Source organism: Plectrocnemia conspersa, unplaced genomic scaffold, assembly GCF_051122295.1.
Source record: "Plectrocnemia conspersa isolate PC_06_02 unplaced genomic scaffold, ASM5112229v1 ptg000012l, whole genome shotgun sequence".
NCBI classification, from domain to species: Eukaryota; Metazoa; Arthropoda; class Insecta; order Trichoptera; family Polycentropodidae; genus Plectrocnemia; species Plectrocnemia conspersa.
This window is the reverse complement of record NW_028277176.1, coordinates 23,078,298-23,104,460: the sequence shown is the minus strand read 5'-3', so window position 1 is coordinate 23,104,460 and position 26,163 is coordinate 23,078,298. Positions and strand designations below refer to the sequence as shown.

Here is a 26,163-nt window from a genome sequence, read left to right as displayed (position 1 = left end):
TTAGCAAATTCTACTTGGTCAACTATATTTGAACAAAGTAATACATATTTAAAACATTGAATCCAAAATACAAAACCACAATCACGTTGACCGTTTCATATAAAAAAACTCACCGTTAATTATTATATATTGCTGTATAAAGCTAATTACGAGCATTACAGTAAGTTCGCGATTACGATCGATAGTAAAAGTAAATAAGTGGCATAGCTCTATTATGTGTTGTGCGAAAGTAAACGGGTGCGGTTTCGGTGAATCAAATCATAAAATTGTTTTGCGAATATCCGTATTTTTTTAGAAAAATAATCCCCCGCGGATTACAACGTACATTACGTTGTACATATTTGCCCGAAATATACATCATAACATAACGTACAATGTAAATTTTCCCGACAGCGAAAGTTCGCTGTGAAAAGTTTTGGCGTTGTGTTGTGCGAAAAGTTTGGCGCAAAAGTTCGGCGGCGGCGACCTTCCTCAACGATCCTCAACAACGCACGGCAAACTTTATTCTTTGGAGACGTGTAATAAAGAAGTGAACCGAACTAACTTTTGCCGTTGTTTGTCTGCTGTGGGCAAATTTTTGTTTTTCTTTTCGATGTTGTTAATAGAGCGAATTCGAAAATTATACACCGACACACATTTTAAAGCTTATTCACTATGAAATTACTTGTTAATGTTATCCTATAAGAGATTTATGAGATATATTTTTGGGCCATTATGTAAATTCTTTAATTTATTCATATTGCTTTCGTTTGACGCATGACTGAATACTTGATAAATTATGTATGAAAATTTATAAAAAAAAGTGTGCAATTAATTAAATTGCTAATTTTAATACTCTCATTCATATTCAGAAATGAATGAAGTATTATAATACATATTTTTAAATTTAACTATGTTTAACAATTCTTACAAAATATTTGTATATTAATTACTACTCTTATATGTAAAACAATGTCTAAAATATTCAATCAGCTTAAAGAATAAATAAATAAAAAATGACCTTCAAACATTGTACAATGTATTTTTTTCCTTATTTAATTAAAAATAATTTAAAGCTTATCCATTCTCATAAAATTGTATTATAAATTATTCAATGTGTTTTTTTTTCTGAATTTAAGTCTTTGAATTAATTTTTAAAAGAAAAACACTCAAACCTAAATTTATAAGATTCTATTTTCATAGTGATTCTATTGAGTTTTATTTTATTAGTGTTTACGCACGATATTAGTGTTTTATTTTTATGTTTAATTTTTTACCATTTAAATAGTTATAACCTAAATAATATTTATAGGATTTTATATATTTTTATAGTAATAAGGTATTTTTAATTTAATATTGTGATTAAAAACTCCGATTTTTTATTATGAAAATCAACGTAGCTAACAAATTAACTATAAGAATTATGTATTTGTCGATAAATGGGCTCTCATATATCAAGCCACGTGATATCTAGCACCTCGTACGTCATATAGTTACAGTAAATTCTAAATTAATAAAAATGCTTCACAATGGTAATGCACCGGTTCACACCACAGCACGCGCAATAGATTAGTGAAGCCATTGGGATTAACTACAATGTTTAAATGCAATTTTTAATCAAAACTAACGACTATCGATCATATACAGCGAATTCAATAATTAAACATTGAACCGCCGTTAAACACATGGATCATCGAAACTTGATACTTTCTACATTCTGATTCACAATTAATACTGTGATTTAAAAATTAAGATTTTTTTATTATGAAAATTACCGAAACTAACGAATTTATTTTTAAAATTATGCTTTCGTCAATAAATGGGCTCTAAAATTTTAAACTACGCAATAATGATCTAGCAGCATGTACATTATATAGTTACAGGAGTTTCTAAATTAATAAAAATGTTCGTCAAAAATTATTGATTCACTAAAAATAAACATACAAAAGAGCGCTCACTGATTCACAATGACAATGCACCGGTTCAAACCACAGCACGCATCATTTCCGTATCTAGCGAAACCATTGAGAATAACTACATCTTTTTAATACAATTTATAATCAAAACTAATAACTATCGATCACATAAAGCGAATTTAACGATCAAACATTGAACCGCCGTTAAACTCACGGATCAGCGAATTCTTCGACGTCAACGGGAATAAAGCAAACTGGATTAGAAAAATGGCTGACCCACGGGTTTTCCGGGCTAGCATACTTCGCAGTGGTATGTGTGTCCACCGAACCAATATTTCCCTCCATTAAACGGACGTATTTTTTCCGCTGACTCCACTTAACGTGTTGAGGCCGAAGAAAATCGCAAATGAAAAACCGTTTCCGTCCGACGTTCGGGCGCCGGTTGACCCTAACCATAATAAATCAGTCCTATTCTACCTCTTCTCTAACTAATTAATGGAGAAAATAGCATTTGTAATAATTAACGCAGACAAAATAGGATTTAATCCATTTAGGGATTCACTATTATCTCAAAAGCAAAATCGGCGTTTTAGCGATTTAAAAAACTTCACTTTTTCGCCTAATCCAATATTGGTTACTGAAAAATTATATAATTTTCGAAAGATAGTAAGATGATTTCTGTATAATTTTAGTGTCAAAAATTTGCCAGCAATGCGCTACTTGCTGCAAGCGTTTCGCGCAAAGTGCGATCAACTCTGCGAACGAGTTTACTGTAATTGACACATTACCGGCGGCCATCTTTCGCGAATAATAACGCAATTTGTAACTTGCAAATTTGACTGATGATTAATGGCCGCCGACGTTTGTTTTCAATTTGCGCTCGAGTGAAATCGACGCGGAATTTTCCCATGCCGAATGTCAGCACACTTTGCCTCAAAATTATTTAGATTTACACATATTTTTTTACAAAAAGTATACAATATGCATTTAGCTGAAGGTATTTATGCAATATAAAGTATATTATGTACTTAAAAAAGTTCACCTAAAAAAAAAACAATAATTTCAGAAATACTACTATCAATAAATATTGCCTAGATTTGCGTCAGGCGCTGATTTTGCAATATTAAGTAGGTGTAAAGATGAAAGTCTGAATTGGGGTAGATAGTCAAAGTAACGATAGAGGCTCAAGCGTTACTCTAATAAATACGTTTATGTAAATGTAAATTTCTACTTCAACTTTCGTACAATATATTATATTGTTCGTTAAACTTACGTTAACGAAGACATTTACGCTACAACTTGAATTCTACGTTGTTAAACTTTGCCTCAATAAAGATTACAACATATTGTTGTCGAGCTCGAATTGAATTTGTAAATTTATACCTTGTAACTTGTGCTGCAAAAGTTTAACATTTATGCACAATAATAATTTTGTACGAAACTTACGTATCAATTTTTAATTCGTATTAATTCCCACGCTTTTTTCATTCCCTCGGGTCTTGTTTTTTCGTTCATTACAACTTTCACAGAGTTTAAAGCGAGTCTCTGAAATCTAATTTATACTTTTGTTCGTTTGAGTTCAACGAATGACATAATTCCTATTGTGTTTAATTAAAACTCCCATTATTATTTTGTTTAAACTCGGAGCTAAGTATGAAACGGTTATAGCTTTTAAAATATGTTCTATATTAAAAATCGTTTATTTTTATTATAATTGTGTTGATATATACAATAGATACTATAAATTTAGACACTAGATTAGTGCTGAAGCACTGAAAATAAGACCAAAAATAAAGCACAAGTTTCTTTAGACGCCATAGTAAAGTTTGCTGCAAATTAGGGAAAGTTGCAACATAAGCTGCTGAAAACTGTGTATGGTAATAACACTGCAAGTCGTACTAGTGAAATTTTATGCTTTAAATCAGGGGTGTCATTAAGCAACATTGTTTAAAATTAAATTAAAAATAATATTCCAAATTGTTCATTATTTTTAGCATGGCTAGTCATTAAATAGTCATTAAAATGAGCATTTAAAATATTATGAAAAGGAAATAACAAACTCCTTTTGACAAAAGGTGTAACCAACAATAAGATACTACAATTGCATAATTACACAGACCGCCGATTTGTAACTTCATATAAATCAGTCATAAGCATCAGAAAAACTACCTTTTTGTGTGTATAGGATGCGCGATAGACAATTCGTATATCTAGAGTAAAAACCGCTATTGTCATATGCCCTTGCATTAAAGACTTTCGAAAGTTCAACCTTGCAGTTTAGCTTATTCAAGGCGCGGGAATATTTCGTTGGTTAAACCTTTATGCCTGAAATATTTTTCAACAGTTGATCAAAAAAAAAAAAAACGGTGAATAAAAAATAAATACACAACAAAATAATAAAAATGTTATTTAGAACATTTACTCGAAAAAATACGTTCTTTTAGAGGACAATAAAATTTAAATGAGCAATATATAAAATAATTGTTTGTGCATTGCTGTTGGACAGATTAGATGCAAACGAGCGAGCATTAGTCAGAACAGTAAACACCCCATGAATAACTAGATTCAACAAATCTTTTTCCGAAAAAAAATTATAAGATTTTCTTTACATAAATGCACAAATAATTCGTTTTATGGAACAAAGTATTTATTTTAATGCACATATCTCTTAAAATAATTCCCTGTTAAATCGTACCTGTTTTTTTTTGTAATAATATATTAACAATATAAATAATGATTTATAACATATAATTCCATTTTAGCCAGATTTTTTTTAAATTCTGAGAAATAAAACAAAATACGCATTAGAATAATAAAATATTACTAAAATAAAGGAAAAAAACATAATGGTTCTTATGAAAAATACGCATACATGCGACCATAGGGTCGCATATGTTCGAAAATCCCGGGATTCATCCTTAAGCGGTTAAATAATCATGCGATGCAATTGGCCCACCAACATCCGCATATATGCCTCGACAGAGCCGTCTCAAATGAGAAATATTATATAAAGGTCTGATACTTTGTCATATCGCTAAGCGACAATCTTAACTTATCTACCAGCACTCAATCTACGGAATATAACTCGACACCGTTTCTCTGATGTAATTTATACATAATAAAAATAAACTGTTACTAGATTTTCCGGCATCTATTTTTGGCTGCAAGGTCTCACGCCTTCGGCCTTGTAATCCGAAAATTCCATATTTTAATTAAACTGTTGAAATGAAAAAGCAAAATATATGACAAAAGAGCGTTTCATGCAAAAAGCTCTTTTGTTAGAAAATAAAGGCATTTTTTAAGCAATACAAAATAACTTAATTTTTAAAGGCATTATATTTAATTCCTTTCAAAATTGAATAAGCTGCAAGGAATGTGCCGTATATATAAAAAAAAGTTCTGGAAAAAATTTTAATTCTCAACAACAACTATTTCAAAAAAATACTTTTCATTCATTAGTACATAAAGACAAGTTTTGTTTGTAAGCAAAGCAAATCTTTTTACTGACAATGAATTTATTAGAGTATGTATTGAAAGCGTAGCAGAAATTATCTGTCTTAAAAACATACAGATACTTTAAAATCTTATTCCATTGCTTTGGATGTAAGAATTGCTCATAGCGTTACAGATATGGTTCAGCTTATTTCGAGGAATTTACAAAGAATATAATATTACCGAAGAACGTATATAACATTAATTGGATATTAAATTTTTATATAAGAAAAATTTCTCGCATTTGACAGAAATAATTTAAGTTAAGTAAAGCTTCGTGTCGCGTGATTTCAACCTTCCGTTGAGTTATAGTTAATGTTCAATTTCAGTTTTTTTATTATTATTTAATACACCTTAAACTCAAATATGGCTATAATAATAATAAAAGAAACATATATTGAATACGTTCATAATTCATAACTATTTCAAAGTCATTGTGGGTTTCTTATGACAGTGATTTGACAACAGTAGTGCCGTTTCGTTAAATGTTAAATCATTCGCGACGGAGTTCAAATGGCGTTTTTTTTACCGACCGCAAAAAATTGCCAAATTTCCGCTTTTTGTCGACGCGCTCTCTAAATCGACTTTTTTTCGCGAAAAAATTATATAGACGGACGTGTATCATTACTTCTTTATATACAGTCCCTCCGGTTAGTCGACGAGGCATCGTAAAAGGCATCGACGTTATCAATCAACGTCAAACTTTTCGGGCATTAATAAAATTAGTAAATAGAACGGCAAGCTAATAGGTAGATATATTGTATGTATATGGACAATAAAAACGGGTTTTATACGTAGTTAAAATATATGTAACAAAAAAACCGATCACGTTTTTCCAAGTTTCAGTATAGAGCGTTCACCGTTGCTCAACTAATCCCATTAAAGTAACACAAAGTGAATAGATTAATTTGCGGTTACCATGTAGTAAATAAATTTCCAATAATATTACTTAATATTTCAATCATAAATTGAAAATCTATAATATAGTATGTTATAATGCGAAACCTGAAAGTATATTTAACCTCATATAACTATTAAGTACGAATGCAAGTCACGTGCAGGAATGGATGGTAAGGTACCACCACAATCCAAGATTAATTTCAGAACGGCACCGCCGGGAGCCATTTTCAGAGGGTCGTTTCAATAAATATACATAAGTCATAACGTATACTTACATATGATTTAGTATAAAAATTAAAAATGTGAAAGGGTTGGGTAGCATTATTGGATATACCTAATGTTACATGTTTATACACCCAAACTTGAACGAGCATTAAAACTTTATTTGGCCAAAATAGTAGAGCATTTAAAATTCTTTACAAGTACAACATATTTTTAGTAAGTAGTTTGAAATAATATTCATATATAAAATAAAAATGATTTTGATGCATTTTTGGCTTACTGATTAAATAAAAAACGATCGCAGTATTTATTTAATCTCAAGAAAGTTAAATTTACAATAAAATAGATCAGAATGCTAAGAAAAGTTAAGTTTTTAAAATATTAATTCAAGGCTTATTTATACAATAAATTTAAACATTCACATAATTTATTTTATACGTCTATTGATTTAACCCTTTCTATGCTAAAAAATTAGCTACCGTTGCGACTTATTTTCTGAAATTTATTTTATTTGAAATATTACAACTAGGCATTAAAAATATCTACCCATAATATTTACTTAATTAGCTACGTCTACGTTTTTTAATTAGTATGTCTTTAAAATAATCATAACAGAAGCAAACTAAATCCCGAAGCAATAGTATGTGTGTAAACATTCCCTTTGTATTGGCGACCCACGACTTTCGATTGAGTACCTTAAGAGTCGCGATCACGTCCCTTATTCAAGAACGATTTTCTTGTACGACCCATCTAGCTTCTCAGCGAGCTTGCTAAACACAAGGATGTTTTCGGCGTTAGCTAAGTGGGATGGTACTTATTTATTTTAGGCGCAGGTATATCTTGATTTTTTTTAATGCATGATTGTTATTTGTATATTGGTCATCATAGCCGGCGCCAGTCGACCACACGCTGGAGTTCGCCGTTTATAGTGTGGAAAAGTGAGCGACCACTCTTGAGGTTAAAACCCAAACCCTTGAGGGAAGTGATCTCTCGGGCTGGTCGTCTGATGTAGGGCGCGAGGCACTACTGATTAGAGTCTCCAATTACTCGAACCATCAACTACTCGAGTATCGAATATTAAAATTTCAAAATACTCGAGTACTCGAGTACTTTCGAGTATTTACCAAATGTACCAAAATAGCTATTATTCAAATTCGTGCACATATAAATAAATAAATAAAATACTAAGTATGTTAATTTTTACAATTATTTTAACTTCACGAACATACTTTTTAAAAACAATAATGCAAAAAGTGTCTCGAATTTAATATTACTGCTAACCTTTGGTTTTATTATTCCCGTTATGGAAAAAACCGTTTCCGTTGCTGTTGATGTTGGTCTTATTGTCATTAACGCGTTGGATAAGGCTTCTAATTTATACCTGTTCGCTTTTTATAGATATAAAATTTTTTGAACTCTCTTTTTATGTTCTCTTCTTTCATTCCCTTCTCTACTTTTCTCTTATTTCCTTCGACTATTGACAAAATAGCATTTTGTAATTCTTCTTGAATATATTTTTTTCTTAACAATATTCAATATTCTACTCCTTCTGATTAATGCGAAGAATTTAAATCTATATCCTTCGAAGATGTATTTGGGTGAATCCCTTTCACTCTAGAGCTAAACGGTTCGCAAAGAACTGACTTTACTTTAAATGCCTTTAAAACACACAATTGTTTTGATTTATATTTTAAGCTAAGGGATCAGTATAAACAATTTACAACACTTTACGCTACAACTACATAGTCATAAAACCTAAGAATTTTTTTGTTGATATTTCATATTGTTCATTGCCATAAATTAGATAAGTCGGGACTGTCGAACAGAAAACACAAAAGAAATTTCTCCGTCGTACCCACTAGCATAGCCGACGACCGGAACTATGCAACTATGGAACTATGAAAAAATTATACCTGATAGTAACCGCTCTAACTCGGGACTTCGGGCATAAACGCCAAATAAAAGCAAGACGTTAACCTTTACCGGACCGAGTTAAAGTTATTTTTGTTTCTGAAATATTTCAAAATTTTTTAATTTCGAGTATTAATCGAGTAATTTTCAAAATACTCGATTATCAAGTACTTGAAAAATAGACAAAAATACTCGAGTATCGAGTACTCGATTACTCGAATTGGAGACTCTACTACTGATGTCTAACAAAGTATAGCAGAGTAGCGCAAGCAGGGCCAAAAGGCTCGGCCCTGAGGGGAACCGAGGGCCAAGGTTGCGACTGAGGCAATGTATACGCCCCTCGAAGATCAGCGGGGGTGGTGTTGTGAGAAGGATGATACGCAATGCAGGCCAGCCAACGAAGGCACGTCTCCCCGAGCGCTCGGGAGAAATATTAATGTAACTCCAATAAAATATTTAGCTCTGACGGCTAATCTGGCCGTCAAAAGCTGGGTGCCCGCCCATAAGGGTTGGATTAATACTGATAACGGCAGTGGCATAACATGTAGCTATACTTCTGGTCATCATAGCATATTATGGTAACCTGTCAAGTCATGCTGGATTTGTGTTAAAAATAAACAAATATTGCCTCATCTTGACATTATGTTTTCTGTCATATGAGACTTATCAACTCAGTCTATATATTATAACTGCTACTACTTGTTGATCATACTAATGCTAAACATACACTTTCCAACATACATTTTTTTAATAATATATTGAGAACATTCGCAAGGTAAGATGTGTATTATGGTACTTTCTGTTCAATCCATGTTTCAAGTGCTTGCGTTTATGTCTCCACCTTTCTCTACAATTTATTTATTTGTTTTTAGATACTTTCATAACATCTGCCTCATAGAGGCAATATCGCACGTGCACCTAGGCGTATCTCATTAATTCGATATTAATGTGTACAGCACAATATTATAACGGAAGCCGTTCGCACCGAGATGGCTCGAAGAGATTGCTCCGCAACAGCACAGACTACACAACCGGTTCTGCCATCTCCGGGGCCAACCTTTGTCTTCTTCCATTACCGATAGCGTGATACTTCAATTTGATGAATGACTTTACAAAATTATAGGATACGCACGACGAGAGAGAGAGAACCTCCTCGGGATACCCATCATCCCGCGTGTACTTTCTCACGATATCTCGATCGAGCCAGTCTTATGTATTGTGCATATATTGAACATGTTTAATTCTCAAAAGGTGCGGAATGGATATGCTTTTATATGAATGTTGAATTACAATATGTAATTGTCATTATGACGATAAGTCGAGCGGAACGTGACCGAATTCATCGGGCACGCGACTCATTTATAACTACATACATAAATACACAACCTGTTTGTATGATTACTTCCTTTGGACTTCGTGCCAAGCGCCAAACGGCGGCCACCTGCTCCATAAATTGTGAAAAGTGACCCTCCCAAAATGGAGTATCAGCATATCGCCGACAGGACAACAATGGTGCTGTCTGATCAATTCGATAATAATGTATTGTATTGATGTATGTTTAGTCTAATATAAGCAATCAATAATTAGTCTGGAAGTTATAATGTGCATTGGATTGCCTTGAATATTTTTTGCATCTGTCGCTTATTTTTATGCTCCTCTGCCTATGACCGCTCGAGAGAATACCATATTGTACCACAAGCCATATAAGAGAGCAATTCGCTTTACGATCGAGCAGATAATAAATAATTATTGCATTTAACGTCGAGGCGTGGGCAAACCGACGGAAATAATATAATCTGATTCACGACGTAGAAGGCAAGACGTGTCCATTATAAACGGCTTTGAATAACAGGACTTTGGTTCGAATGTGGACGATCACAATGACCCGTGGGAGGATTGTCGATCATGCCGACGCAGGTTCACAATCTACACGTATCTACTATTTAGAAGTGTACGTACCTCAATCAATACGTAATGGATATAACCCGCAGGGCAATATTTCCAAGAGAAAGAAACTCGAGGTCAAAGCCACTTTACTAAATGTATATGACAAATACGACGATTAATGCAATTATAACGTTCGCTTTGTAGCTAATTTGGGTCAAGTCGAATAAATAAATCTGTGGTTGAACCGTATATTTTCAGTTCAAAGTGAGTAATCATAAAGTATCAGCTCAAAAGGCACGATGATGAGAATTGCGATAAAAAATCGAACGATGGACATAATAACACATTGAGCAACAGTTTTAACGGTGAAAGTGATAGCCTAGTTATAAATAATTGCGAGAAGAGTTAAAGAGATTGGTGTTGGATTCGTCTTAATTTTGATACTATCGATGTTAATATAATGTGATATACACATTTAAGTTACAGTTGTTTTAGACAATGGTATTCATTAAAATAACCACAATTACTACATTCAGTTCTGGCAATCTAAAACCATCAACCGATTTGTAGCAAAATATTCCCTGATTACTCACTAAACATACATTGTTAGAGACAGATCACGAGAAATATCTCAAATTAAAGTCAAATTCCTACATGGAGCACAATAATAAACAAAGTCTCGAATCCCGGGAATTGAAAAAACCGAGACTTTGGAATCCCTAATCGGACATCACGGAGAACCCAAAAAATATTTTTTCAGCTCTTGCCAATATTTTTTAAACATCTTTGGGTAGTACTACTACGAATTACCAACCATGTTTGATAATTCTTCGATGGTTATGATTGGATATGCTTCAGTTTCAGCCCGTAAAATTATTTAATCCCACAAGTTGTGTGATCATTATTGCGACATATTGAATCAGCAATCACCGATATGGTTTAAAAAATTAAATCTAATGCCTAAACTACACTCTCTGGAAGTTGTCCGAACTGAAGTTACAACTGAAGTCGGCCGAGACCTACGACTTCGAGTAAGAGACCACACTGCCGCAAATTACATATGCCGTCCGGACGGCGGCTTCTGTCACGTACAGCTGGCATATTTGCGCGCGATCGAAAAATGTGCCAAATAATCGCAATTTTGAAATTGTCATATTAGAATTACGCTACTGATAATTATAAAAGTTTGTGTGGACACTCACCAATACAATATCAGTGAAAACTTTTCGGTCGTAAATATTCAATTTACGCAAAATCTTTGTCGGCTTTTGCAAAATGCCATAAGGCATAAAAATGATACTTCAGAATACGAACACCACATGTGTGACTATCCTAGAATTTGTCGCCATCGATTCTAAATAAGAATTCGTTATGGTGTGACATTTATATAAACTGATCTAGGAAAATATATAAGGATATTCGAAACGATTTTTTAACAAAATAAAGTACCACTAATTATTTTTTAATTATTTAATTTTATATGAAAAAAATATAATAAAGATATTTGTTAGAAGAATATACCATCAAAATATAATTAATCCCTTTTGGTGCCCTAAAATATTCAAAGATGTCAGTAAGAGTCTGTTGAAGTCCCCGATAAGCATGTGGAATTATAACTTGACCACGTGACCACGATGCAGCGCTCGATATGCGTGTTGGCCATAGGACGCCTACGCGCATACTGAAATTGAACCGAGTTACTCGTTCTATCTCAGTTTGCGAAAAACCATATCATTATCTCTCTCACTGTCGTCACTTAACACGCGAGAGAGCGAAAGGGGAAGTATCTTATCGTTCGCGCTCGAAAGAGCAGCTCCGACTTCGGTTCCTTTGACTTCGGTCCGTTTGCCGACAACGTTCGGAAGCGCTCGAAGCAGGCCAAGTCGACTGAATTACCCCCACTTTATCTCTCGTTCTCGGTAACCTCGGACAACTTCCGAGAGATTTTAGAGCGGGCAGAACCGAACTCGACCGAAGTAACCCACTATATTCTCCGTCCTTGGCCAACCATGGCCAACTTCCAGAGAGTGTAGTGCAGGCATAATGTTTTTGATTTTATGGATGAGCCTTGAAGTAAATTATTTAATCCCACAAGTTGTGTGATTAATTTTTAAGCCATATCGGGGATTGTCTGATTCAATATGTCGCTATAAATAGCACAAATATTTTTTGTAGCAGGTGTTGCATTTCTCTTGAAATTGATATGAAATGAAATTCATACAATATGCAATCCCGTAGATTTAGGACAATTTTTTTCCATCATTCCCCGATCAGGTGAAAGATTTTTTTTGTCATTAAACAAATATCAACTAAAACTTTTTACTACTCAACAATCTGAAGTTAATTATTATATCAAAAACTGTATGTTGAAAAAACGTCATTTTTTTTAGGTAAAAACCCCCTAATAATAAAGCATCATAATGAAAAATTTTTTTATTGTATAACAAAAAATATATCAAAAAATTGCTAGAAAAAACAATTAACAAAGATTTGAAATCAACAGTTATTATGTATGCACATAAATCACATTATCGCATATTTGTTGCAAAAACATGATTTACATTGAAATTACCAGAAGATCGCTAACCTAACTTGCCTCAATAAATCACTCACATATTTATTCCGATTCTATCGAAAACAGTTATTCACTTTCTATATTCAAATTTATAATTCATTTTCCGTCGGTCGCTAATACTATGTAAAAATATTCTACGTTAACGTAAGCATAATCGGCACTTTTGCCGCTTCCATCGACGTTTTCTAAATTCTGCCTTTTGTGCAATTACAGCGCAAATCCCTTTACGTGTTTGTAAATAGTTAAATACACACATAACTACACACACGCATAATAATAAAATGCAATTATTATTCCGACCCATCTTACATACGGGCGAGATTAGCAAACACTAACTATGCGCGAACATGATTTCGTTTTATCACATATGTACATAATTAAGTGTGATAACAGCGCTAAATGCAATACTTATCATAACTGAATTATGTATTTGTAACGTCAAATCAGTTTTTTAATTGCAATTTAATAGCATGCTCAAATTTACCAAGAGAATACATGGTTCAATTTTTTTTAACCGTTATACATGTAATAAGTGATTATCTTTCGAGTTATTGTGTATTTTATAAAGAAATATAATAAATAAGTTTTTTATTACGTACCACAGACTCGAAACGTTCAATTGAATAATATTACGTACAATATTTATATTTAATTTATTTATTATTGCCATTATTATCTTTTTGTACGCGGACACGAACATAACTGGTTGTATCGCTTTAATCGTAGGGCTTTGCCCTTTTAAATATACACACACAGATATGAGTTTACATGTCTATTGTGAGAGTTCTACCAAATTTAGTTTCAAAGAAAATATGCTGGTAGGATAAAGTACCGCAAATTATTATTAAATTAACTTCATCGCGGGAAGTCGCTTTCTTATCTTATCTTATTGGATTTCCTTTTAACACCGTTAAAACCAAGGAATGTTTGTCTAAAACCGCGATAATTTCCAAATTTAATCAATTCGATTATGAGTATTATTCTTATGTAAACACGAGATAGTATCTTGCGATAACCTATTTGGCACTCAACGTACAAAAACGTACAAAAACGTACAAAAACAACGTAGGTAAGTCGCATATACTACATAAAACGTGTTATTATCGTAATCTTTCAGGCTTATTGACCTCAAGCGATGCAAAGTACGCCAATGTCAACTTGTATGGCTTTGCGCAACGCAAGTAAATAAATAATAAATATTTATATGAAAATAAATATATATATATATATATATATATATACATATATGTATATTGTTGGCTTAATTTCACTGACACGTTGCGTCACGGTTGTGTTTTATGCGAAAATTAATTGCACGCTCAAGAAGTTTCTGACCTTGTTAAATGCCAAAGAGCCACAAACTCCATTTACCGTAAGCAAAACTTTGCGAAACATTTAAAATGCACAAAGCAGTTGGAAAGCTCTTGTTTTAAACTCGCAGCGCATTCGATACAGAAGGTGTTTTCAATTAACTGAAAACCTTGACGTTATATATTTTAATGTGAAATAGAACCTGCAGTGTGTTTTTTATTAATTTAGATGTACTTTTGAATTTTGTTATATGATATAAATAAAATCAGATAAAGCAATTTTTTCCCATTTATATTTCTTGTCAACTTTACGTCGAAATGTTATAATAAAAATATATTTTATTGTTTGCCATTATCTTGAGCTTTTTATTCGGCAATTTTATTTTCCGAATTCTCCTTTGTAAAGTCAAATAAACTGATCGTATAAAATTATATCTATTTATATTATTCACTCATCCTACGCATCCCTGGAATTACAAAGCGTAAGAATATTTCCAAAAATAATATTTTTTCATAGTATTCATCACAAAAATACATATGGTTATACTGTATAAACGAAACATATACCGAATCACGTTTTAGTGCTCCATCAAATATTAATAAATACTGTTTGGTCTTCAATTGCTATAATAGAGCAATACGTATTTATAAATATTGACAAATAATTTGCCAATGCCTTGAAAGAGAGCCAATATACAAAAAATATATAATATATAATTCATTCTCTATTCGTTATAATTAATTTTATTTGTACTATTCTTACAAATTCATTTCAATATGTATTGCAGACGCGCATAATCGGTAATCAGCAATCGCTGTTCAGCTCAACTTTCAAGCACATTTTAAAAATAGTACAGTTGACCAGGAATGACATGAGCAAATGTCGCGTCGCTACTGTTCACCGTTTGGGAGAAGTTCTTGTGGCGGTCAGACAGACATATGTATTTTGTGTTTTATAGTGTAGATAATATATTGAAATATATATTTAAAATGGTCCTTAGTTTTGACGAGCCAAATATGTTTTTACTTTTAGTATATTTAGTCATTTATAAGGCTGGTGTGTGATATACTAATAACATTGATAACGAAAAAAATAATAAGAAATTTAAAAATCTAAATCGTTATAATCTAAAACCAAAAAACCTTAACTTAATTGAATTAATAATATTATCATCAAATATGTAATTCAAAATTTGAGTATTTTGTTGAAGCAAAAGTGACGAATAAAAAATCAGTTAATGTTTTTTTATCTCGCGTTGTAACGTAACAGGCGTAAGCCCAATATGTTACAGCGGGGTGAATCATTCAGACACGAACAATATTAGGTATTGAACATTTTCTAAGCATGAGCTATTTCAGCTCATAGAAAATATTCCAACAAAAAAAATATGTACACCGACAAAAATACAGACATTTGAGCTGTGTTAGAAAAATGGTCCGTCATAAGTTATGGTTGTTCGAGGTTAATTATACAAAAATTAAATGACGCATAACGCTCTTAACAATAGTTTTCGGTGATGCATATTTGAGTCATCGGCCTATAAGTGTTAATACAAACACAATCAACATAGTATGAACTAATACACATATAACCAAGAAAAGGGCTTAAAGATTAAGTTTGTAAAACAATTTTCAAAGCAAATTGAATTGCACAATAACATTAACAATAGCAAAACGATTAAATGATAAAATATACCTTTGGATAAGTAAGATACACATATATTTGAAAAATAAAAGCAAGCATAAAAAGAGCGTACAATAAACGCCTAGACGTTTAGAGAATCATCTTGAAACCAAATTGTACCACACCATCAACAACGAGAGCAAAACGACCAGACAAAAAAAATAGTTTCCAGCGTAGACCGGTTTCTCCGCCTTATCACATCACAAAGGATTTTTCAACGGGAAACAACACTTCGCCTGCATTGTGGCCGTCGTGTTTCTTTGTGGTAGGCTGTGAGTTCTCTTCTCTCGTTCGGGATAAGTGCATTCCCTTAACAGGCGAACCGGTTTCTGGATGTACCAGGGAGAGCCAAGCCTCTTGCGTTTAACGTCAACGGGTTATTTATCACGAGATCGCGTCTCGGCTTTAATAATAATGGGCACACAGAGTTAATTTAATGACACTGTGACCCCTCAGTTACGGGTTCGTATAAACATCTATCGTACAAGTATAATATGTATGTATGTATGTGCGTGTGGAGGACTATTTTCGCTAGGGCGAAGCACCTATCAAAGGGAAATTCGCTGTTGGTTTCCGGGAGCTTTGACTTTGACGAGAGAGCGTGTATTTTCGTTTTTCTCTCCATCGCTTGATTATTTATTGACGTACTTCCGCATGGTATAAACAGCAATATTTAATAATAATACTAAGAAGTGTTATTGCGAAGAGAAGAGAATTTGTGTAGCAATAGCCACTTTAGACAGGTAAAGGCTTATTCAATTGTCTATTATATACATAGTATATACAATAAAGCCTAAGAAATTAATTCGTTAATGCATAAATAATTTTATATATATTTAGATAAAAGGATAATATTTACATCAATTCAATATTAATTTGTAATAGTATATAAATTATATTACTGCTAGATCTATTTGTATTTATTTATTACTGTCGCTTGGTTAAATAATGGTAAAATAATTGCCTATTAAATATAACCATATATATAAATTGTAACAATAATACAATTAGATACTACATTACCAACATATGTATGATATAATTGGCTTAACTTTCTTGATAATCTGAAAATCGATCATTTTCTATTAATAAATCTTTCCTTTTCTTTAGTATGACGATTTAATACTGCAATAGTATTAAGAAATTTGATTAACATTTTTCATTTGTGTTCATGAAATACAAACATTACAGAATTAATTCACTTTTAATGACCAACCTGCATTATATAATAAATTTAAAATCATATACTGCTTTCTATAAATTTATATGGATAACGTAATTCACGTAAACTTATTTAAGCCTTAGATAAAAGCTTCCCAAGTATTTAGAGGGTATAAACCGCAAGATTAGCCAGTGATATATTATGTATTATATAAAGGTATAACTGAGAACGCAAACTAGGTCACAGACAAATAAAGTCAAAGGTATTATGCGAATTACACTATACAGCAAGATTTTGCCAGAAAGATATGCTAAATTAGAAACTGATGATTTGACAAAATATTTTAATTTGTTTTATCGACCAATATGTCACATGAACTACATTTCGCATTAATTTAAAGTTGAGATTTGCCCTCTGAATTACAATTATTATTATTTTTCAAATTGTTGGTATTTAACTTATATTACTAAATTATTAACAATATATTTTTTTCTATTTGTTATAATATATATTAGATAATATTGTAATTGTTTTTTTCTAGTATTTAAAGTTTGTTTTTCTTATTTTTACGGTATCACCAATATTTGTAATATTTCAACATCAGTATAGAGTCTCCAATTCGAGTAATCGAGTACTCGATACTCGAGTATTTTTGTCTATTTTTCAAGTACTTGATAATCGAGTATTTTGAAAATTACTCGATTAATACTCGAAATTGAAAAATTTTGAAATATTTCAGAAACAAAAATAATTTTAACTCGGTCCGGTAAAGGTTAACGTCTTGCTTTTATTTGGCGTTTATGCCCGAAGTCCCGAGTTAGAGCGGTTACTATCAGGTATAATTTTTTCATAGTTGCATAGTTGCATAGTTCCGGTCGTCGGCTATGTTAGTGGGTACGACGGAGAAATTTATTTTGTGTTTTCTGTTCGACAGTCCCGACTTATCTAATTTATGGCAAATGAACAATATGAAATATCTAAAAAAAATTAAGGTTTTATGACTATGCAGTTATAGCGTAAAGTATTGTAAATTGTTTATACTGATCCCTCAGCTTAAAATATAAATCAAAACAATTGTGTGTTTTAAAGGCATTTAAAGTAAAGTCAGTTCTTTGCGAACCGTTTAGCTTTAGAGTGAAAGAGATTCACCCAAATACATCTTCGAAGTATATAGATTTAAATTCTTCGCATTAATCAGAAGGAGTAGAATATTGTTAAGAAAAAAAATCTATTCAAGAAGAATTACAAAATGCGATTTTGTCAATAGTCGAAGGAAATAAGAGAAAAGCAGAGAAGGGAATGAAAGAAGAGAACATAAAAAGAGAGTTCAAAAAATTTTATATCTAATAAAAGCGAACAGATATAAATTAGAAGCCTTATCCAACGCGTTAATGACAATAAGACAAACATCAACAGCAACGGAAAGGGTTTTTTCCATAACGGGAATAATAAAACCAAAGGTTAGCAGTAATATTAAATTCGAGACACTTTTTGCATTATTGTTTTTAAAAAGTATGTTCGTGAAGTTAAAATAATTGTAAAAATTAACATACTAAGAATTTTATTTATTTATTTATATGTGCACGAATTTGAATAATAGCTATTTTGGTACATTTGGTAAATACTTGAAAGTACTCGAGTACTCGAGTATTTTAAAATTTTAATATTCGATACTCGAGTAGTTGATGGTTCGAGTAATTGGAGACTCTACATCAGTAGGAGGGATACAAGATTTTTTTTTAAAAATGACGATTTACGAGCAATGTTTCAACATACGAAATTTTTATTTATTCATTATAGCCAGTAATCATTGAATTGGATTAATGACATTTCAATTCATTTCAACGTGGAAAATTTATTTACGTTTCGTAATTGTCAAATTGTGTTTCATAGACATTATAGACGAAATATAACTCCACTGATAAATACATATTATCTGTAACATATAATCTACGGCTAGTTAGTTTTTAGCTATTTTACTAATTTGCCACTAAAGAAATTTTATTAGTTTTTTTTAAATATCCATGTTTACAAGCAACAGCTTAAAATACAAGCTACGCAAAGTCTTATCTTTGTGGCAAGAAGGTGACAATTTGTGTAAATTCTTAAGTAACATTAGTCAAAGTTTCCATGCCGCTCGTGAGCAGGAGGAGCGTTGTTTATTAGATTTTCCGCCGATAGTTAGCGGAAACGAGTCCTTGGACGAACTCGTATAAAGTTCAAAGAGTGTACCAACATACATACAAACACACAGACAGTCTGTCGTCAGAAACAAGCCCGACGAGCGAATTACGAAAATCACATTAGGCTGACCGGCCTGCGATTACGTATTCAGGGCAGAAGTTTCCGGAACGATAGCAGGGGCCATGGGGTGAGTGGGTTTCCTGGGGGTTCGGTTAGGGGTTGCCAGCGAGCGGGACGGAGAGATACCAATTTAATATCGCCCCACGTAGACAAGTGCTCCACAAAGGGAGAGAGAGGCAGTAGTGCTCGCTGCCGGCGCGCTGCTGCGGGGGAGTTCCCTGAATAATCGATCGTTATAGCCGAAACTCGCGTAGCCAAATATTAAAACTGTAGCCGGCGCGGCAGTGTAATGTCACGTCCCCCCGAAACCTGAAAGTTCACCCCGCCGCAGGAATTCGGGGGGTCGATACGGAAAGTTTGTTGTTGGGGGTGGCAAGTTTGCCGACCGAATGCAGCCGGGGAATGTTGCACGGTGCGAATTAACGCGAGAATTAATGCTTCTGGTCTAATTGAAAATCTAAGCTCGCTTTGAGTGCTTCGACTAGTGGGTGAGCTGAAGATGTGTTCAGATACTCGAAAGCGATTCGCAAACACAGTAGGGAATCTCATAAAGTAAATAACTGGATTTTAGGCGGCCGGGTATTCGCACTCTCATATGATTAATATCATCATCTAAGATTATTCTCCATTACCCACTGTCCTGAGCTATAAAATTGTATTTAATGATACTGTATTACGTCCAACCAATGCAATCGTCGTGTACCTGAACTCTTACGCGCAAGCTAATTAAGAGTTAACCGATTTGCAGGATTCGAGTCGAGATGTCCGACCACACGAGGCGTTTCTTCAACTTTAGTTATTACAAAAAATTGGTAATAAATTTTTAGGGGTGAATTCAGAAGAATCTGCTGCTAGACATGAGTCTGATAATAATGATTTTAAACTAATTCTAAGGAAAGAACAGGTTAGATTAGAATACAATTGCGGCGAAGAGGCATATTAAAATTATTATCCCGTATTAATATACAAGATGTATTGATATACAAGCATGTAAATACACCTATGCACATACATTTATAATTGTATGTGTTCGCCTTATGCGATTCTTTTGTAACCTATCTCTCATTTTTTAATGTGTTCTATGCCTTGATTTATGTGAATTTGATGTACGCGAAATTTCACGGAAGCGACCAAATAATTGTGTTCATAATTAGAAATATTGCATGGACCACCGAATAGCATACCCAATCCTTTACATTAATCACCCATAAATACCGCTGAAAAACTACTCTTTATTTGGAAAGGACAATACATTCTATCTCGCGTTCGACTTTTTAGTTATCGACCGTCTGAGTAGCCGTTTCTCTTTAGGCAACACATGTTGGGGGTGTGCAAAATCCTCATCTGCGATACGCAAGAGCTGTCTTGAACCAGCATTATAAAAAATGTGGCATAGAGACGAGCAAAGAGACACGAGAGGCATCAGCGGATCATTCAGGGAGCATCGCAAGGACGCGTCACGACGAATCCCAGTTGCTCCACAGACATCGTAGCCGACAATAATACAACTCGAGATGCCAGCGTAGACTTCCATCGCCTGATAGCGGCATATACATTTCTCTATATATATGGTAATTGATATGTTTATAAAATATACTATTACCAGCTTTTCCAGCGTCTATTTGGCTGAAGACACACAAGCCTCAAAACTCAAAAGACTAATTCTAGTTTTATTGTACAGAAATATATATATATATATATATATATTTAGATATCGAATAGGATAGACAACTTTCTAGTCGTATATCGATATATATTTAGGCTTTGAATACAAGTTTTCTATTAGGACAACGTTATAAATGATGAATAAAAATCATCTGATTTTTATCCATAATTATCCTCAAAATACTGTAATTTTTTCCGGTACACGATAAAAGATCATAAAAAACTGACACAAACACATTTTTCTTTCAGTCATCGCAAACACGACATCTCTCTCTCTATTCGTCACGAACACGACCGGTCACGTCTCGCCGCCCAGTCTATTGACTTTTGAGTCATGTCACCGGAGAGCATTTGCATACCGTGAATGAACCGAGTGCGCAATCATTTTTTTGTATGTACGTACGTTCACGGCACACAATGCGGATTCGACCCACGACATTATTAACGATTACGCATTTACGACACTTTATCACAATTTTATGAAGCGTTTCCTGTCGTTTTATCTCGGTCGACGTGACAACAATACGAAACTGGGACGGACGAAAAAAATTCCGACAACGGCGACGCAAAACAAACGTGGGATGAGCTGTGCAAAATAATACAAAAAATAGTATACATCCAAACCATGATTTTATTTAATTGAACTGTGAAAAATACGCCTGGTCAATAAATGAAGTATTACAATTCCAGAAATTGGACAAAAATAAAGCAGCAGTTAACATATGGCAGCTTTATCAATAATATATGAACAAACTAAGGTCGAACAGCTGTTTTGCCGTTTATCAGCAGTAAGCAACGTGTATATCGTGTTTTTGTCAGACGTCATAGAGCAATGAGTATATATTAATGTTTGCAGTAAATTAAAACTGCGAGAGAAAAAAAGAGATCTTGTAAATTTTGGCCATGTGCGACAATTTTCGATTAAGAAAATTAACTTCATCTGGAAAATGGAACTCTTTATTTCATGAAACAGAATATGGACGCTTCGAATAAATACTAAATAGCTAACAAATAACACTATTTATTAGTCGCACTAGTTTGTTAAAATTGCTTAAAAAAATATCAAGGATGGATTTCGGGTTGTTATAATAAGGAATACGGAAAATATTTTAAGGGATAATATTAATTCAACTTGTGTTTCTAAAAATTAGATAATTGTTACTAACAAAACTTTTAATGGAATGAATAGCCTTTTCTACTTCAGTCATAAAAAGTATCATGTATCACATAAGTCACTTTATCAGAAGAATTTTTAGAACATTTGATTAATAAGTGGGTATAGTATATGAAATGTTTTCTTACCAATTAAAAGTATGCTGGCTTTCAAGAGAAGTCTTAAACCCCTTGTTAAAACTAAGGGAAGAAGTTTCACATTTTCTTTCTAAGATAAACTCATAAAAAACTTACTACAATTGTAATTTACCTCAAAAACTCTTATTAGACAATTTTGATATTCTCTAAATTTAGCCAATCTCTGTTTTGTACAGCGATCTTTGAATTTTTTATTTCGATTGTATCTATACGATTCGGGATTTTTTTTATTTGTTCAACATGATATTCATGGTTTCTTGTCAAGTATCACAATACAATTTAATGTTCAAACTAAGCAGCCTTAATAAAAAAAATATTACTATTGTATATCAGATATATTTTATAAACTTGATTTCAAAAATTTTAGTTTGAGAAGAGAATAGTAGTATATAAGTTAAACTCAAATAAAGAGACGCCTCGATAACTTTACCTTGAAAATGAAGAAAAGAGAACAATTTCAAGGAAAGAGTAGTTAGTTCTCGTTATCAACCGTTTTCAGAGACCTTAAAAGCGTTACAATTAATTAGTTATATAGATTACTTTAAGCTTGTAGTGTTTTTAATTGGGCCAATCCAGGAATTAAATTGTTACACTTCTTGTGCAAATTATTGCTACTAAACAATATAAATGATCGGCATTGTTATATATATTTTTAATTGAGGCACGAATGTGGCACATTTAAAAGAAGCACATCAATAAAATATATAATACTAAATTTGATGTTTTAAACGTAATAAAATAGTATTAGTAAATAAAATCTTGTGGGTAGAATAATTCCTAATCAATGTAAAGTAACCCTAAAATTTGTATAAATTATTTATATAAATTATGTTCAGAAAATGTTAATGAACAAAAAACAGGGAGTAATATTAGTGAGCAAAAGGACTTTGAATGGCAAATCTCATGAACTTTTCTCATCATAAATAATACTAAAAAATAATTTTATTTACATACAATAAAAGCTAATTTTAAGTTAATTACATAATTATAATGGTTATGACCATCGATTGACATTACACATTAAATGAAAAGGCTTTTCATTGATAGTTCACACATTGTCCCACCTTTAAATATCATCGTCATTAACACAGTTCCATTAACAATGCTTTTATTCACATCATTGAAACTTTGCATCATGGCAGAACATATTAATTTTCAATAATGGAAAGGTTTACAAATGAACTTTATTCTACTTTTTTCTAGTACAAAATTCCACAATTCATACTTTTATTGACTACAAATATCTTTAATGTCGAAAAAACTTGAAATCAAGTCTACGAAATTGCGACCGCTAGACAATAAAATAAACCCATATACAACTACTATCACACTAGAAAGTTTCACTTTAAATGTAATAAAGAAAAGCGCGGAATGGTTTTTCGAGTATGACGTTCGTACTTTGAGAAATTTTCGAGAGCGAGAGAGAGAGAGAAAGAAAGACGCGAGAGATACATAATTTAAGCAACATCTATTTGTAATGCGGTTTCGCGAAAACTTTTATGAGAAGATTTTCTCATTTCCTTTGTGCGAAATGCTCGCCGAGACTCGCGGGCACGAAAAAGTTTAGCAATAAAAGTGTATTATTAAACTTTACATAGAGTGAAATGTTTTCTTATATAAAATTTACAATCGACACTAAAGTGTATGAGGATACACTATAAACATAATAAATCATAATATATTTTACAATATACGTGTATGAAGCAACGTAATGTAATCGCAGAGAAGTTATTCTCAACGATGATTTATTGGTTCAGAGTTAAAATTATATAATAAATGGAAGAAGTTTACGAGTCTCGCTTAATCAAGATAAAAAAAATGAACTATTTTTCTGTTTAATACTATATTATATAATAATTTTTAGTTAAAAAACTTCTTAGTTTTAATTAGTGCTTATATAAAACTGAATTATATGAAAGTACCATTTTTATAAAGTAAGACATAAAATAATATAGTTAGTAAAACAATTACATTTCATTACGAACGTTGCCGTAATTGCATTTGTACGGATTTTTAAATTCATGCACGAATCAATGTTTTGCACCACTGATTTCGTTATTTAATTTATATTGCATAAAACGAGTTAATTTAAATTATAATTAATTTAGGTGTAAGATGAGTTTTATGAAGCATTAATATAATATAATGAATATTTTGAAATAGTAGTAATTTAAATGAAAGTCAAACCAAAAAATATATTTAACGTGAGTCAAGTGTATAGAATATTTGGCAACATTTATATAGAAAGTCTGAGAAATGAACTATCGATACAACTATTGGAGCTCCGTAGGGATATTTTATTATATCGTTACTCTCAATTTTATATACTAGAGAAATCACAGCAGATTTATTTTAACAAGGGTAGAACTGAAATTATTTAAGAGGCTTAGAACAATTATATATAAGATAAATCAGAACAATTAATGTTACGCTACCAATTTTCTATTTTAAAAATTGTGTAGATCAGAGTTGAAAACTGTATAATAGAAAAAAAATATTGCACATGTATGTATTGAATATGTTGCTGAATCTTCTGAAACATCAATTCGACGACGGTAAAACAGATCACTAAGATGTATTGAACTGACTGCAATAGATTATTGTTATCTGGGTATAATAATAATAATCTGGGAACAGTTTAAAAACTTTAAGATAACATTCTTATTTAAATACAAGCAATAATTTAATCATCGTGTTCATTAATATTTAACGATTACATTTAAATAATTGCTATTATTAGCGATAATATACCGTATTAAAAATAATTTTTAAATACTCGTAGAAAGATAATTGAACGAACGGTTAAAATGGCCTCCGTTGTTCGGTCATAATAGCGCAACAATGGAGAGGCTCCAGTGATATTTTTAGTGTGGCAACCAACATCAGTTGTAATTATATGGAAGTATTTTAAGATAACGCACATTTAAGATGTATTTGGTTCAATTTATAAACAGAGAAAGGTTCAGTTTTGCGTGAAATTAAACTAGACGCACGTAAAGTTGATATATATTTTTCTTTGCGAAACCGCCTAAATAAAACGTCTTTCGCAAACTCGCAATAAATCTGCTGACGTTATATGACACGCGAAACGGGAGCTTCCGCAAAAGGGATCATAAATCCAAAATGAGAAATCGGCTACCAAGGACGAGCGGATCCATTGTCGACTGAGGGGGGTGGGAGAAGGAGAGCTTTTCAGGAGAGCTTCGGGAAACCTACAAAGGTCAAGATAATTTATGCATTTTCCGCACGATCCTTTGTCGTGGTAAACGAACCGAGAACAACACGGCAAATACTGTTTTTAAACCAATTACAAATAAAGGATATAGCGTATTTTAAAATAACTCTGGAACATTTTAATGCATAGGCATTAGTGTTAATTAGCTAACATTTTTGATACACATATAGATAAAAAGCTTAATAAAAAATATTGTCACTGAGAGTTTCAGCCATTTTGTTTGCGGACTGATAAGATGAAAATCTTGCATGTGAAAAGAACAGGAGTTAGAAAAAAAATATATAAATATAAAAGTGACCAAATAGTTACAATTATTAAGTTTTATATTTAAAACATATATAGCTGAAGAGCAATTTTTTCTGAATTGTTTTATTATTTTAAATATATCGTTGTAAAATATCATGCGCTAGCACATTGTGCTATAACGAGGTAATAATCAATAATAATAGCTAGATATTGTAGCAACTTCAAAGAGAAAATGAAGTCTGGAAATCAATACGTCGATTTTAAGCAAAATTAATATTATACTATAGATTAAAGTTACATTAAAGCTACAAGTAACAGATTGAGATTGAACTATTTATATTAAGTGCATGGTCTGAATCAATAT

The 26,163-nt window shown here is 32.2% G+C and overlaps 1 protein-coding gene across 3 annotated transcripts in view; it reads right to left on the bottom strand.

Moving 5' to 3' along the window:
- The window catches only part of Kdm3 (Lysine demethylase 3), a 371,633-nt gene that overhangs the window by 156,586 nt on the left and 188,884 nt on the right, over positions 1 to 26,163 (bottom strand). The window lies entirely within an intron of this gene.